This window comes from Phyllopteryx taeniolatus, chromosome 4, assembly GCF_024500385.1.
Source record: "Phyllopteryx taeniolatus isolate TA_2022b chromosome 4, UOR_Ptae_1.2, whole genome shotgun sequence".
NCBI classification, from domain to species: domain Eukaryota; kingdom Metazoa; phylum Chordata; class Actinopteri; order Syngnathiformes; family Syngnathidae; genus Phyllopteryx; species Phyllopteryx taeniolatus.
This window is the reverse complement of record NC_084505.1, coordinates 1,901,598-1,916,550: the sequence shown is the minus strand read 5'-3', so window position 1 is coordinate 1,916,550 and position 14,953 is coordinate 1,901,598. Positions and strand designations below refer to the sequence as shown.

General features: G+C 46.1%; 1 long non-coding RNA gene across 3 annotated transcripts; it reads left to right on the top strand.

The window, feature by feature from the left end:
- Positions 1-464: 464 nt before the first annotated feature.
- On the top strand, positions 465-13,411 carry LOC133477313 (uncharacterized). Of its 3 annotated transcripts, XR_009788296.1 has the most exons (4): positions 534-574; positions 2,567-2,733; positions 2,813-2,992; positions 12,666-13,411. It is a non-coding gene; the product is annotated as an uncharacterized LOC133477313 (long non-coding RNA). The 3 variants fall into 3 exon arrangements; XR_009788295.1 differs by having other exon boundaries at positions 465-2,733; XR_009788297.1 differs by having other exon boundaries at positions 465-2,733; positions 12,052-13,411.
- Positions 13,412-14,953: the final 1,542 nt, after the last annotated feature.

Sequence of the window (14,953 nt, the reverse complement as noted above, 5' to 3'; positions counted from 1 at the left end):
GGAAGCTCGACCTGCCTGCCTCAATTGTGTTCAAGACACGGAAGTCCAACAAATACACTACCTGTATTGTGTAGTTCGAGGAAAGAAACCTCTGGCTGTCTAGAACTCTTATCAAAATTTCAGAAAGTGTAGCAACCTTCAGATTATGAGACTGATAAAAAGGTTTCTCGTCACTTTCCCTAAAATTTATCCACATAAAAAGTGACATGGTTCCCCTTTTACTAGATAAAATAGCTTAATTTATAACGCTGTAATTTAAAATTACACTAAACCGGAAGTAACGTAGGAGTTGCTTCCAGCTCATTCTTTTCTCCGAAATTAATTACATTTTTATTTAATCCCTATATGCTACATATTGGTGCAACCCGCATGAGGAGATGCCAACTTTTGTCCAAACCCAAACACACAAAACTCATAATATTTTGCAATAAACCTAGACGGCAGCCGCCATCTTGGCAGGGTCATGTTTAGGCACGTTCTCTGCTATATAGGTTGAGCTATATTGTCTATGTGTGAGCACATTCCGTTACCATAGCGACCAAATTCTGAGCACTTGTTAACGAGGGAAACAAAGGTTAGTCCTAGTGAAACTAGTGTTGTTGCATTGCAAATGTTATTTGAATATCCGTTTTGTTGCGCTGCATGCTTTGAACGGTGGGGAGATTCCCTACGTAAAATTCTGTTGAAAAGGCCTTTGGGGATCGCGAACGGGTCACGAATCCTGAGTGTTCGCACGGTCCTTGTCTTTTTCCCGTTATAGCGTTTGGAGTAGCTAACCAGACTAGCTATATACCCGTTGTGGTTTGGGGAATTTTATGCTGAGCTTCGGTGTGTAAGTAGGAGATTTGGGAAGTCACTGGTCACGAGAACGTGTTCTATACCGAGAATCCCTGTGGTACGTCAGTTGAACTCTGAGCTAAAGCGGTAGCTCCCTTGTGTGTGGAAAAAAAAACACATGGCACCCACGACGGTCCCTATTTTCGCTTTGTGTTAAAGGCACAAGCCCCTGCGTTGAACAACATTTGGTCATTTAGACTTAAGGCTTCGCAAGTTGTCGTATTTTTATAACTTTTTAACTTCCGGCTGTGTGACTGAAAGCTGATTGCTAACTCGCCGCTGCTCACCCGCTAGTAAGCTATTACCGAATGTGTGCTAAGGCATCGCGTTCATCTTGGGTCGTTGCTTTTGAAACACTAAACGTGGGCTTTCATAATGGCACCGGCGTGTGCTTTTTCTGCTGGTAAGCTTCCTGTGTGCGCTGCTCTGCTGCGAGCACCGCGCAACCTAGCGTCAACCGTCGCCTAGCGACCGAACACACTCGAGAGCAGCTAATCAGTCGCCTCAACTCACAATTACTATAAAGGGCATCTATTAATTTAAAACCCTCCGTTTTCCCTCGTTTTTTTGAAACGCCGACGCCGCGATTGTGTTTTAAAGCTTTATGCCTGGTATTTTTAACCAGTTTTGAGATTTACAACGTGAGACTATAACGAGTCTCACCAATGGAAGGCACTGCATTGCTACAGCAATACCGCCATCTTCCGCCAGCAATCGCGCACTACACCTTTTGACGATTTACACTGACAACCACTTACAGTAACTAGAGTTACTAAACGGATCCCTTTTACAAAGTGGAGTTCAGTAACTAATCGTTTGTCTGTTTTTAATCACTTTGGGTTTAGATTCAAAACATTTTTAAAAACCTAATTAGAATTTAATTTTTCCGAAATTATAAATGTTTTTTTTGGGGGGAAATTTTTTTTTTTTTTCGATTCTTGGTTTTTTTGGATGGCTTTTCCCTCTGTCTAAAGCCCACAACATTACGAGCCATACAAGCAATTAATTAATACACAAGCCTAATTATAAGTACATTTGACTTTTACCAAAGTTAAATAAAACTTATGTGAATCAGCTAAAGTCCTAAACTGCTTCACAAATTCACAAATTGACTTGCAGTGATACCCAGCACGCACAGTAAAATCAAGTTGCTTCACTAAATGACAACTAAAATTAATTTATGTATCAAAACTAAATAAATAAATTGGTAATATTAGTTTCAAATTTAGTTAAAAATGCTGATTCGCTTCACTCCATCAAGTGCCCTTCGCAACTATTTTAAATCACCAATTAAATTGCCAACTCTCACGTAGCCATTTAATTTGATCAAATACCTTTTGTGCGCATAGCTTGACGCCATCAACACTTTTGTGCCACTCGATCACTGCTTCTACGCACATTCTCAAACACCTTTTAAAAGTCACGTGATAAACCCTCACACCATAATCTCCGCCATTTAATTGTTTCACGAGGAATTACATCGCCTCTATTGTGCCTCTATTCCAAAGTAGCTGCGCTACTCAAACGAGCCTACGTTACAAACAATTTCGTTGCGTACTGCTACTGCACACGCAACGCAATCATGGCGTAACTTTCACAAAGTCGCAGTCAATATGACAATCTTGGCACGCTGGAAGAGCTCGTCAGTAATTTAACTAGGGACCGTCTAATGACCAAGTGCTTGAATTACGGACCGAACATCAGCGAGCAACTCTTCTGCTGCGTCAAGCTTCAGGTGACATCCAGCGGCTCACTGAACGCACCGAAACGCTCAAAGCAGTATGTTCCAAAGAGATGAAACAGTCCTACGAGCTCAAGACACAGATGGCAGTCCGGGAGACAGAGCTGTCCCGCCTCCAGCAACAGCTCCGGGACCAAGAGGATAAGTTAACCCATGTCAGGCGTGAACTACAATCAGCTCGACAGGTGTCCGCCGACTATCTAACTCATCCCATTGCTCCGGCTCCTGCTACAGACAGCCTGGGCCCCTCCCTCGCCAGAAGTGTCACAGAGCCCTAAAAAACATCTCCAACCTTTGGGCCGGAATCCACCTTCAGGGAATACCATCCGGCCTCCTCATGGGTGGCGGCCCCACCAGCCGCATCTCGCCTTTTTTACTCACCCCCGGCTCTCCTTCCGCCCACCACCACTCCAGGTATGACGCTAAAAAACTTAGACAAAGTTGCGCGCAACATTCCGAGGTTCGAACCGAAGCCAAACGGGTCACACGATACAGCCGCGTATCTTAGAGACCTCGGATTTCACCTGAAACGATTCCCTTCTGCTACTACGGACGACAGACTGTACCTTATCAAAGTTCTGTCTAGCCGAGAAGTAAGTAGCTTAATTGAACGACAACCGGCTCATGTGCTGGCCGATTACCCGGCCCTCTGCCAAGCATTGTCTCAAGAATTTGATGACCCAGAGGCCGCAACCAGCTCATCTGCAGCCCTCACAGTTAAACATGGGGAGACTTGAGACCCCCCAAGCTTATTACTGCCGGTTGCGTAAAGCGTACTTTGGAAATTGAAATGAGCTGAATATGGAAGAGGACAAACATTTCAAAACACTGGTGTAGTGATTATAGGTCAAATAAGAATTGTAATTAATTTAGGATAAAGTAATAAGCCGCGAGCGACGTTTGCATTACTTCCGGTTTATCGTAATTGTGATTTCATTGTTAAAATCAAACTAATGTCTCGAAAAGGGCACCACATAAATTTTTTCAAGTTTAACTTTAGGCGAAATGACGACAAACATTTTTAATCAGTCTCATAATCTCGAGGTTGCTACACTCTACGACATTTTGAGTCCTAGGTTACAGAGGTTCATTTAAACTCAGAACACACACAAAATACGACCAAGAGTGGAATTTTATGGTGTATTTAATGAAACACAACTACAACTACAAACTACAAAAAGAAAATAACACTGAGGGTAAATGAAAGAAAGAAAATAAGGCGTACGAAAATGGAAAAGAGGACATCGTGTGTGGTCGCTGGGCTAAACTAAATGAGCGTGTGAGCGTTTAATGCGTTGAATCAGAGCGAGAGAAGGCAAAGTTGGGATTTCGTATGACGCTAGTAATTTCCCCACAATTATTACGCACTGATGTTGTACATCATAGTAAGTATTGCAGTGTCGACTCACGAACGCAGATCAGCTGGTCTTTGAGGGTGGTCTTTCTCCGGACCTCAGGCACATGGTCGACTTCTTCGACCGAAAACGCCGCCGGCTTGGTGTGGTAGTGGGCGCTCGCGCATGTGGTGGCTCCCAGAGGCACCGAGGACAAAAAGAACAAAAGAAGGGGGGTGAGTTGGCCGGTAGCCACCCAGCTGGCGAGCTGCCAGCAAAGGTACGAGGAGAAGGAAAAACCAAACTAGCCTCAGCTCAACTCACCTCAACTCAACTCTCAGAAAAGGTGTGAGTTTAGAGTTTAATACCCCAGGGGCGGGGCGTAGGAAGAGGGAGTGCCAACTTGGAGAAGACCACACGCATCAGCCTGAATCTTGTCTACAAATTTGAGTAAATGGGTTTAAAATCATATTAATCTAAAACACTCCCAACTTTGTACTCTCACGCATAGAATCATTGTTTAAACTTTGATCATGGCAGATGGGTTGCTTATTGTTCAACACAACATTTTGTACTGTTCGATTTCAAATCATGAACAGCTTTCAAAATCTTGCAGAGGACCTGTCGAACTGAGAATAGTGACACAGACACCAAGGGATACATTTGGAATATTTCTACAGAGTTTGCAACATATCAAAACAGATACAGAACATTTTATCTTCCGTTAACAAACAGGCGCGGCCACGGATGGCGCTTGCAGTTCCTTTCAACGCCAGTAGGTGGCGCCTCACGCGCATGGGTGAATATTAACCACATAGTCTGCTTGAAGGGAGTGTCCCTCCAATCTTTTAGTCAGGGAAGGAGTCTTTTGAAGACAGGAATCAAGATTTGAGGGGAAGCTGCTAATTAGGTTAAGGTCCACTTGACGTACACCAGGCACTGTCCTAGTCGTCGTCTCACAGCAGGGCAGCGTGGAGGAGTGAGAGTTCTCAGGTGGTCCCAAGTCTCTGGCGCCTCGATTTGCGGAGCGCATGTCCGCTACACTGTCGAAAACCTCCACCCTAACAGCAGCCATCAGTTGGGCGTAGCAGGGTGCCCGCGCACACAGTCCAATGCCCAACTGCGTGAACTGGCCGCCAAAGGTTTCACTAAACAAAAACACCCTCCCTCTAAAGCCGAAGACCCAGGCGTCTTCTTCACAAACGAACAACCGCAGATGGAATTAGAGGGCGCGACGTGCAACACGCGTGTGACTGACACACAACGTTGTGGTGATGTTAAACTCGACAATCAAAAGAAGTCGTTTAACCCATATAACCATATGGCCCGCGTACAACAATGGTCCTCGTAACCAGCAACGCCAATCCAATGATAAATCAAAATCATGGAATGACCGCAACTCTAATTCGCGTCAAACTTACATGTCGAAACAGGGTACACGCAGCGACCAGCCTAAATCTGACTCACCTAACCGATTCCCTAAAACGACTAGTGACAACTGGACAAAGGGCTCCCGAACTAACAGCTCCCAAAGGGAATTTCGTGCCCTGGGAGAAGAATTACTTGAGGTGGTCCGCAGCCTGTCCAAAGACAAAAAGTGGGACCCATCATTATGACTAGGCCGGATTGAGTCGAACAGGGCCACAGAGGACATGATAGGTCAACCAGGTAACCTCCGTTGTTCTCCCAATGACCTGCCATGTGCCTCTGTGACCCCAATCGACTCCACGACGACCTCACATCGCCATAACCTCAGCGGACCACTTTGTGACGACCCCTCTCGTGCCATCCTAGTCGTCCGACTCGACCCAGGCAAGGCCCCTGACTCGCGTGACTTCATGCTACTAAATAATGTTCTGCCATTCCGACAGCTTTTGGGTGAACTAACCGCTAAAGGTGCTCCTCAAAAGTTCTATTTAACCGTGACACTTGAGCATTAGCTTGTCCGCGAAGCTCTGATTGACCCCGCAGCAGACATCACTGTTATGTTCCACGCCATGTTCAATCAACTTCTGAAATTGCTACTAGCCAGTGGCAGCGACCTGCAACTGCAACGCTGCGGACTAACAATCCGCGCATTTTCAGTGACTAACACCGAGCTAAACACCTTAACTATGGTCCACTGGACCACTTGCCCCATAACGTTAGTCCATCCAGTCTTCGTGTCTCCAATTGAAACCGTCCCCCTGCTCATCGGCCAAGACCTGCTCTTCCGCTTCGAGCCTCGAATTGATTTAAAAAATCTTCAACAGTGTGCGCAGGTGGAACAGGCCTTACCACCACCAGCTCGGGAACTGTCCTCAGACCGGTGCTTGGTGTTGGACCACTCGGAGGACGGCGACCTGTCAGGCCGCACGCCCTCTAGTGACGACACCCCCATTGATGACACCGCCGAGTCCCCTGTAGCCACCTGAACCGACTTTGAGAACTTGACACGTTTCTCTGCCATCTTGTCCAACCACCGCACGAAGAGCGCTACGGCCCCAATGTTGCTGGTGGCATTAATTTGCATGACACCCGACAGATGACGTCATCCTGGCGTTGTGGGCTGACAAATTGGCAATTTCTCAGGGACTGTTTAACACCCGACGACTTAAGGATTCTGACCTTCAATTATTGCTGAAAACCTTTCGCTTTCCCGTTAACACTGTGCCGCCGTCTGCCGTCACTGCAGTGGGCGTATGCGCCCTGAACCTGCAATGGAACCATCTCTCATTAACTCACTGCTTCCTAGTAGTCCCCAATTTGCCGCATAAAATTTGCCGTATGTAGGCGCGGATATACTTATCCGACTGGCTGTTCAAGTTAACTTCCCTATTTGACTGGTCACGCGCGCTAACCAGTCCACATGCGTTCTTTCAACCTTTGCTGGAGTTTAACGACCTGGGTTTGTCGCTGTACACCACACCCCTCCTTGACTCTTCCCGGACAACCGTGCTGCAAATTCACAACCACACACGGAACGACATCCACATCCCCGGATCTACTAGGCTTAGCCACTTGATCTGCTCCGACTTCCATGACTTCAATCTCACGGTCCCCGTGATTGGTCACCTCCCACTAGACCTCTCCCCATTGCCTAGCTCTGGGGGAGTACAACTCACTGTTCCTTCGCAACACGTTGCTCTCATTCCAGTGGGACCTACTGAGGGTGATGTCATCATCAGAGTGGACCTGGCTCCAGACCAACACCTGGGGCCTCATGTACAAAGACTTGCGTTGATTTCCTCCTAAAACATGGCGTACGCTCAAATCCAGAAAACGTCGTACGCACAAAAATATTCAGATGTATTAAACTCTGCGTACTCATGAATCCAAGCACATTTCCTTCGTACATTCCAATCAACGTGGAAATGAGCGCACATGTTGGAGTAGCCGACTCCTCCCTGATTTGAATATGCAAATCATATTTAAATTAACCCTACACCTGAGATGCCGATCTCTCCATGATCAGAAAAAAAGGAAAATGAGCAAGGTAATGAAGAAAAATATTTTTTCTGAATGTGAAGTTGCTCAATGAAGTGGAGGCACGCAAGAAAATCCTCTTTGGCACGCTGTCCTCCGGCGTTAACAACACGAGAAAGAGGAGTGAATGGGACAGCGCGTGTGCGGCTGTCAATGCTGTGGAGACAGAATAACGCACACGCTGAACTAAAAAAGAAGTGGTCAGACATTAAGGTGGATGTGAAGCGGAGGAAAGCTGACCACCGCCAAAGTGTGGCCAAAACAAGGCGGAAGAACCGGAGGGCCTCACCCCGTTCGAGGAGAGAATCGTTGCGATCATGGGTGACGCTGGTCTCTCAGGGGTGATGGGAGGACGTGGCTGACTATGATCACCCCACAAGGTTAATACCATGTATTTTTAGAACTCATAACAAATGTGTTCATACAGTAACCTACACTCAGCCCTGTGAGATAAAGGTTCATGCATAAATGTTGCATGTGTGTTATTTGTAATAAATCTTTTGAATTCAAATAAAAGCACATCAGCATATCAAAAAGGATGTAAAAAACTTTGACTCCTTTTTGATTACTCAATTTATTATTTTAATACGCAGTAGGACACGCACACTGACAATAAAATCATGTTTTTTTTTTAGGAGAAGAGGGGTAAATTATGTCAATTTAAACACATTTTATCATGTGCAACCGATGTACATGTTCAAATGAAGTAAATTCAAACGACTCTTATTTTCAGTGCATGTGCTGGAGTCACGAAGCGATTGTGACGGCAATAGGCGGAATAAATGATCGCCTTGATCATTTAATAGGTGTCCTCACAAATATCAGTGGTTCATTAAATACACTGGTTAACAAATGAATTCTCAGTCCTTGCCTCAATTCCATTGTTGAAATCAAATGTTGCCGGGCATGAATTGTTCATCAGTGATTCATGTGTCTCTGGTGTGCAGATTTATGAGAACTGTTTCCCAGGATCACCTCTAAGTGTCGCCAAAGCACCAAAAGCTGCAGAAACGTGCGTACGCCAGCCATGCAGTTGGCGTGAGGCACCACACATTTCCATGGTCATGTCACTCTTGATACATCTGAACTTGCCGTGAAAAAGAACAGAGGCCACGTTTTTGTGCGTACGCACCTTTTGTACATGAGGCCCCTGGTGATCCATACGCTCAGTACAATTGTCTCCCGCGACTCCTCCCACTCCCTCGGACTCCTCGCGAACCAACTCACCGGCACCGGTAACACCGTGTGATAGTCGCCCGCTTCCTTACCCTGACTTTGAAACCCACATGCAGCAGGTCCTTGCGGATGTTGACACCCTCAGTTCTGACGGCGAATGACAGCGTCTGTGGGAAGTGCTAATCAAACACGGCGCATCATTCACTAAAGACTCACTTGACTGCGGCCTAACCGACTTGCACATGGTCCGCATTCCGATCCCTCCAAATGCGCCACCCACTTTCGTGCGACAGTATAAAATTCCGCTCGCCTCCTACAAGCCTGTACAAGAAACAATTGACGCTATGCTAGACAAAGGCATCATGCGGCTATGCAATAGCACCTACTCGGCACCTCTCTGGCCAGTTTTAAAACCGAACGGTAAATGGCGGCCCAACATCAACTATCAAAAATTAAACTCTCAAATTAACTTGTCACGCTGGCCTATGGCCCAGCTCGAACAAGAACTTCCTAAAGTGCGCAATGCTAAATTCTTCACCACGATCGACCAAACGCAGCTGCGAGCTGGCGTCGGCATTGCATGGATCAGTGACGTGCCGTGCGAACCACAGCAATTCCAATTGGGTCGCACTCCTCCCAATTTGCTGAAATTGCAGGCATCCTAATAACATTAACTTTTGCGGTGAAACACAAAGCCACTTACTTGGTTATCGGTACTGACTCAAATTACGCAGGTCTTGCATTCACCTGCCAGTTCCCGATGTGGCAACATAATGGGTGGTCATTCTCGTATTCCGGGACCGGATAAGGTTTTTAACGACTTGAATGACTCTCTGGCGAAGCAAGGAGCACTTCATGGTACCCCATGGCAGTTTGACGCCTCATGGCTTCCCACCCCAACCAACCCATCGGTGACTGTAATCACGCGCCGTCAAACCGCCTCCGCCACACCTGCCTCCGCTCGGCCGCATGATGACACTTCGTATGACTCTGGCAACCCAATGCCTTGCACCTCGCCGCCACGTGACTTTGACTTGACCGCCCAACAATCCAGTGACCCCGGCGCTCACCAAGCTCTCCAATTGGCTCTCTGACTCTGAAGCAAACCCAATTTCTGCCGAGGACATGACCGCCGACAAAGACCTTGCGGACTTGTGGCTAAAAAGGGACAACCTGCGTCTAGTCAAAGGCCTACTGGTTTATGGCCCCGAGGACCACTCCCTGCCCAGGTTTGTGGTCCCTCGGGGACAAAGGGGGGTGATGCTGACCTACACCTAGACGCACCTTGTGCAGGACACCGCGGCATCAGAGCAACAACCACGGCCCTGTGGCAAGTAGTATACTGGCCCGTAAAGGCACGCTGTTAAAGTGGGTTCAAATAAAGAGACACCACGTCCGATGGTCCTCAGTGAGGAACCACCAAGTTTCCCACCGGAACCCCGTCCGGAAGTTGGTCTCAGTGACAAAGGACCAGTAGCTCCGGCCCCACTGGGATGCTAAATTGACGCACCTTAGGCTTGTAACACCAAACGTGATCAAGACCTTGACCCGGGATCGGACTTAAAACCGGTGGTCCTCGGAGGTTCAATCTCAAGGTTTGGAACCAGTCAGTCTCAGCACCAGACCGACCCAAGCCAGGATAGTCACTTACCTGTTCTCCTGTCGTTGCCGGGGAAAAATGATGCTGCTGCTGAGCCTCGCGCTGTACCTGCTCCCCATCACTGCACAGCGTAACATGATTTAGGCCGGGGCCCACATCCAGGATCGCCCTGAAAGACCAACCGGGGCTGCTTATCACCAAATGTCGAACGCACAACCTAAAAGTGTTTGTCCGCCACAAACCAAGAGAAGTGTATTTGAAACACGTCGGGACGTCTACCAAAACGCAGGAGCCACGTGGTCCCGCAACACTATCCAACATGTCGCCTTCGACAATTTCGCCGTCACTCAGGACGACCTCAGCGGAATCCCCAGACGTTCAAAGCGTTATACTCATGGCTGCCGCATGCCTCGGCACATTGTTTAGCATAGGAACCTCCACTGTTAACTGTCAGCTTAAACACGGTTAAGAAACAAATTGGGGGGCTCCAAACCAAAATTCCTAACATCCGACGCAGCATCGAAAAGGCCGGAGCCACACTCTCTCGGGGTCAGCTCTTGTCTCGTCCGACCAACTTGCCGAAGACTGGCCCAGGCAGGAAGCCCACCTCACCACGAGGTGACACATCGGAACATCCCCGACTGCAGAGCATCCTGCAAGTGCTCCGAACTACTCTTTTCAGGGGCCTGAGCACGGCCCTTTGGGGACGGAAGTGGGCACTACGCGTCCGCTCCGAACGTCTTGGGAGCAGAGACACCTGGCCTCCGGCCGTCCTGCCTGGGAGCTTTTTGTGCTACCTTTTTCCTTTTTCTACTTCCTTTCCGCCAAATCCACCTGTTCCCTGTGCGGACCAGGCTGGCCGAAACCCGGAAGCTCGACCTGCCTGCCTCAATCGTGTTCAAGACACGTAAGTCCAACATTGCGGTCTACTAAAAGTACAGATTGGTGCATATTTGGGTTTAAATTAACGAGAACAGGTATCCCCAGCTATATGCATTGTCACTACACACTCATTCTACCAATCTCACATCACAAGTCGGTTTCCTTTGCCAATGTTCGTCTCTACTTTGTTTGTTTTGTGTTTTTCTGTATTGCTTCCCTGTAGATTCTCCATGTTAGTTCATTAAATTTTCCATACAATTCACTACCTGCATTGTTGTGTGTTTGGGTTCGAGGAAAGAAACCTCTGGCCGTCTAGAACTCTTATAAAAATTTCATAAAGTGTAGCAACCTTCAGATTATAAGATCATTTTCCCTAAATTTCATAAAGTGTAGCAACCTTCAGATTATAAAATCATTTTCTCTTAATTTTATCCACATAAAAGGGACATGGTGCCCCTTTTATTAGATAAAATAGCTTAATTTATAACGCTGTAATTTAAAATTACGCTAAACCGGAAGTAACGCAGGCGTCGCTTCCAGCTCATTCTTTTCTCCTAAATTAATTTTAAAAATTATTTAACCCGTATATGCTACAATATTCACAACCAATACTTGGTTGGATTAGGTATCAATGAGAAAACAATTTTACTAAACTGTATTATAAACTATCAATATTAAGCACTGGTTAAATCACATCATAGAATATCCTGAATTAGAAAAAATATCTGTGGAATAAAAAAATCTATTACATAATTACACAGATAGCTAGTCACCCTTCTTCCACATGCTGAACCTCAATCTTTGATTCTCTGCCTGGGTAGAATGCCATATCTGACAATGACAATATTATGTTGTAAATGGAAAGCAAAGCTTTGTCTTCTGTATTCTTTGTTGTTGATGTTTTATTTCTTTTTTCTTATTTACGTTTTCTCTTTCTCACACTTGAGACTGATTTGCATGATGATAGAACACTTGCATGGATTGGACATCTTCTATTCATGAGCATGTGCTTGCAGGGCTGGCGTCTGTGGGGGCGGGATTTTCTTTACTCCTTTGAGGGGAGATAACCAGGCTGGGCTCCTGGCGTGTGCTTGTGGTGGATTCATTCATGTTCCGCGGGTGCTGGGGTGGTGCCAACAGGCGTCCGTCTTGGTTCCCCGTTCCGGCCGCCGTTACACTTCTGACGTTTATTGTGCATCACTTTACTTGCATGTGTCCGCAGACTACTCCCTCATTGCTATAAATAAATCATAACTATGCAAACTTCCTGGGTATCCCCTCACTTTGCACTCCGTTTCTATGGATCTTTATACTTTTCATAGCCACTCCCACCACACTTTCGGTCCACTACCTCTGTCCTGCATGCTTTCCTCCTGTCTTTGTTCTGTCCAGTCCAAGATTATCATAGTAAATGAAAACAAACGAAATAACTAAAATTGAAAAAAAAATTTCATGAAATAAAATAAAAACAAAAATAGTTATTAAAAAACGATAACTGAAACTACATTTGTACCTTTACAACTGAAACTAACATTGATTCGAGCAAAAATGTCCTTAATTTTTGTCTTTGTCATTTGATTTCATACCTTAGCTTTCGGGGTTGATTTTGAATGCATTTATTTCGATACAGCTTTACGGAACAAGGAAGATCCAACGGTTGTTTGGTAAGTGTAGTTAATTTACTGTGTCAACTGGAAACGACGTCACCGTACAGCAGTGTCGCGGACAAGCCACTCAAAGATGCCACCCTGCACCCCCTCGCACTACCGCCGCTCCCAGCCGAGGTAGACAAATACAGGCTGACGAGACCCAACTTCACATGCAGACGCAAGACGAATCAACAGCCATAAACCATCAAAAACAAGACACAGACATTTGCTTTGCCGATGCTAAGTGAATTACGGCTGCCTGGCGCTTCAAAGCGGAGACCCAAGGATGCCGAGGTCGCCCCTGGACACTAAGTTAATTAACTTCCTGCCAGTCGAAGGTTTGCACCAACAAAGGCGCCTCCACCCCGTTGACTACCGCCACTTGGGAGTTGGAACAGGCAACAGCGACACCCACGGGCGACAGAACGACACTACAGACATGGGTTCATAAGACAGTCTGTTACTGGACTGGGAGTTAATATTTTAAGAACTTTATATGAATGCCACTAGTGACTGTATTGCTGCAAACTTGAATGTCTAATATAAAATCTGTTGTTAACTGAACCAGATGAAATGTTTCACCCCACACCACAAATGTCACATGGAAAATGGTATGAAAGAGGATGAGCGTGGAACAATGCAAGGTGAGGAAATGGTCTCGTTGTCTTAAATCCAATAATTAATATTTTATTCCACTGGTTTTAAACCACAAAATAATCCTAAAATGGAAAAATAATGCCAAAAGGCGCTCCATTGTTAACTGAACCAAATTAAATGTTTCACCCCACACCACAAATGTCACATGGAAAATGGTATGAAAGAGGCAGAACTTGCACGAGGTTATGAAGCCCGAGAACTGGGACCCATGGTAAGGAAATGCCATTTGGCAAATGATTGGCAACAAGGTCAAATACCCAATGTGTTGTATTCTCCTAGGTCTGAATGTTTTTGTATTCAGGGTGCCGCGGTGGACGAGGGGGTGTTGGAGCATGTGACACTGGTGCGATTCCATGGCAGAGAGCTCTCGGACCATGAGGACACTGTACAGCTGTTGAACTCGCTGCCGGACTCACTGTGGTCCGAGGGGCCTGCCAATGGGGGACTAGGTGAAAGAGTTTTGTGTTTCTTGTAATATAGGTCAGAATTTCAGTGTTGGCCCTACAACGAAGAGGGAGCTGCAACACACTGAGTTGGGCCGATGCCCAAATGACGTGGTGGTAATGGACCACACCGACGTGGTCGTCCCAGTCCAAGGAATGAGGTAGCTATTAATGATTAATGATTACTGGATGGCCCAAAGTCTATCCTTGTGCAAAAGAGGACGCGCCGTCCGTCATCAAAGCACTGGTTAATCATTATATCCCGACACATGGGTTTCTATGAGTAATCAGATCAGACAAGTGGTACTACGTGTCACAGACACGCCCTGCGCAGGCCTCTATTGTAGAGTAAAAAAAACGTGGACTAAGTGTGAATGGTATAAATATTCTATTTGATACGTCTTATTAATTGTGTATACAATATAAATAAACCCCTAGAACTATGATAAATATAATTATATTAATATATATTAAATATCTATAAAGCGCTTTAAAGGGTACCCATTATATTTATTACATAAATAAATAAGGCATAAGTATTGTGTGTATACATAGGTATGCACTCAATATTCTGGAAGATAAATTAAATAATAGATGAATTAACGCGTGTGCCTGGCGGATGTGATGACGTCAGAGTTGCGTCGTGACTTTCTACTTCCGGGTTAACAGAGCGGACAAGCCACGGCTCTGTGTGCCCGGCGGAAGAAGCCTGAAAAGAGTACCGGATGTTTTTTTTTGTCAGAAAACACTTCGGTGTATGAATAAAGGAGGCTGTTGAATTTGTGGAGCCGGATGTGTTATGGTGCCTTTACAACCCGATTGGAGAGAGCCGTCTCGTTCCCGGTCCGCTTCGGGCTCCACGCGGAGTTTGAATGAATGGCGTGCAAGTTGCTGTCTGAGATGGAGTGGTGCGTGATGTGGAAAATAATAAGTGGACGACTCTATTTTAGTGTGTTACGAGTGAAACTCAAGTTGTGTGTGTGCGGATGACATGAGTGTGCGCGAAGCGACGGCAGTCGCAGCTAGCTGGCTAAATGTTTTCGATGGATGACCTGGATGTGGCTAAAAGTGGGGTAAAGGAGTTTTGAAAATCAGAAAGGCGGAGTGCATAAGACAATAGTCAGGGTTACAGAATTACTTTAGTGTAGTACCGAAGGGATTGAGATTAA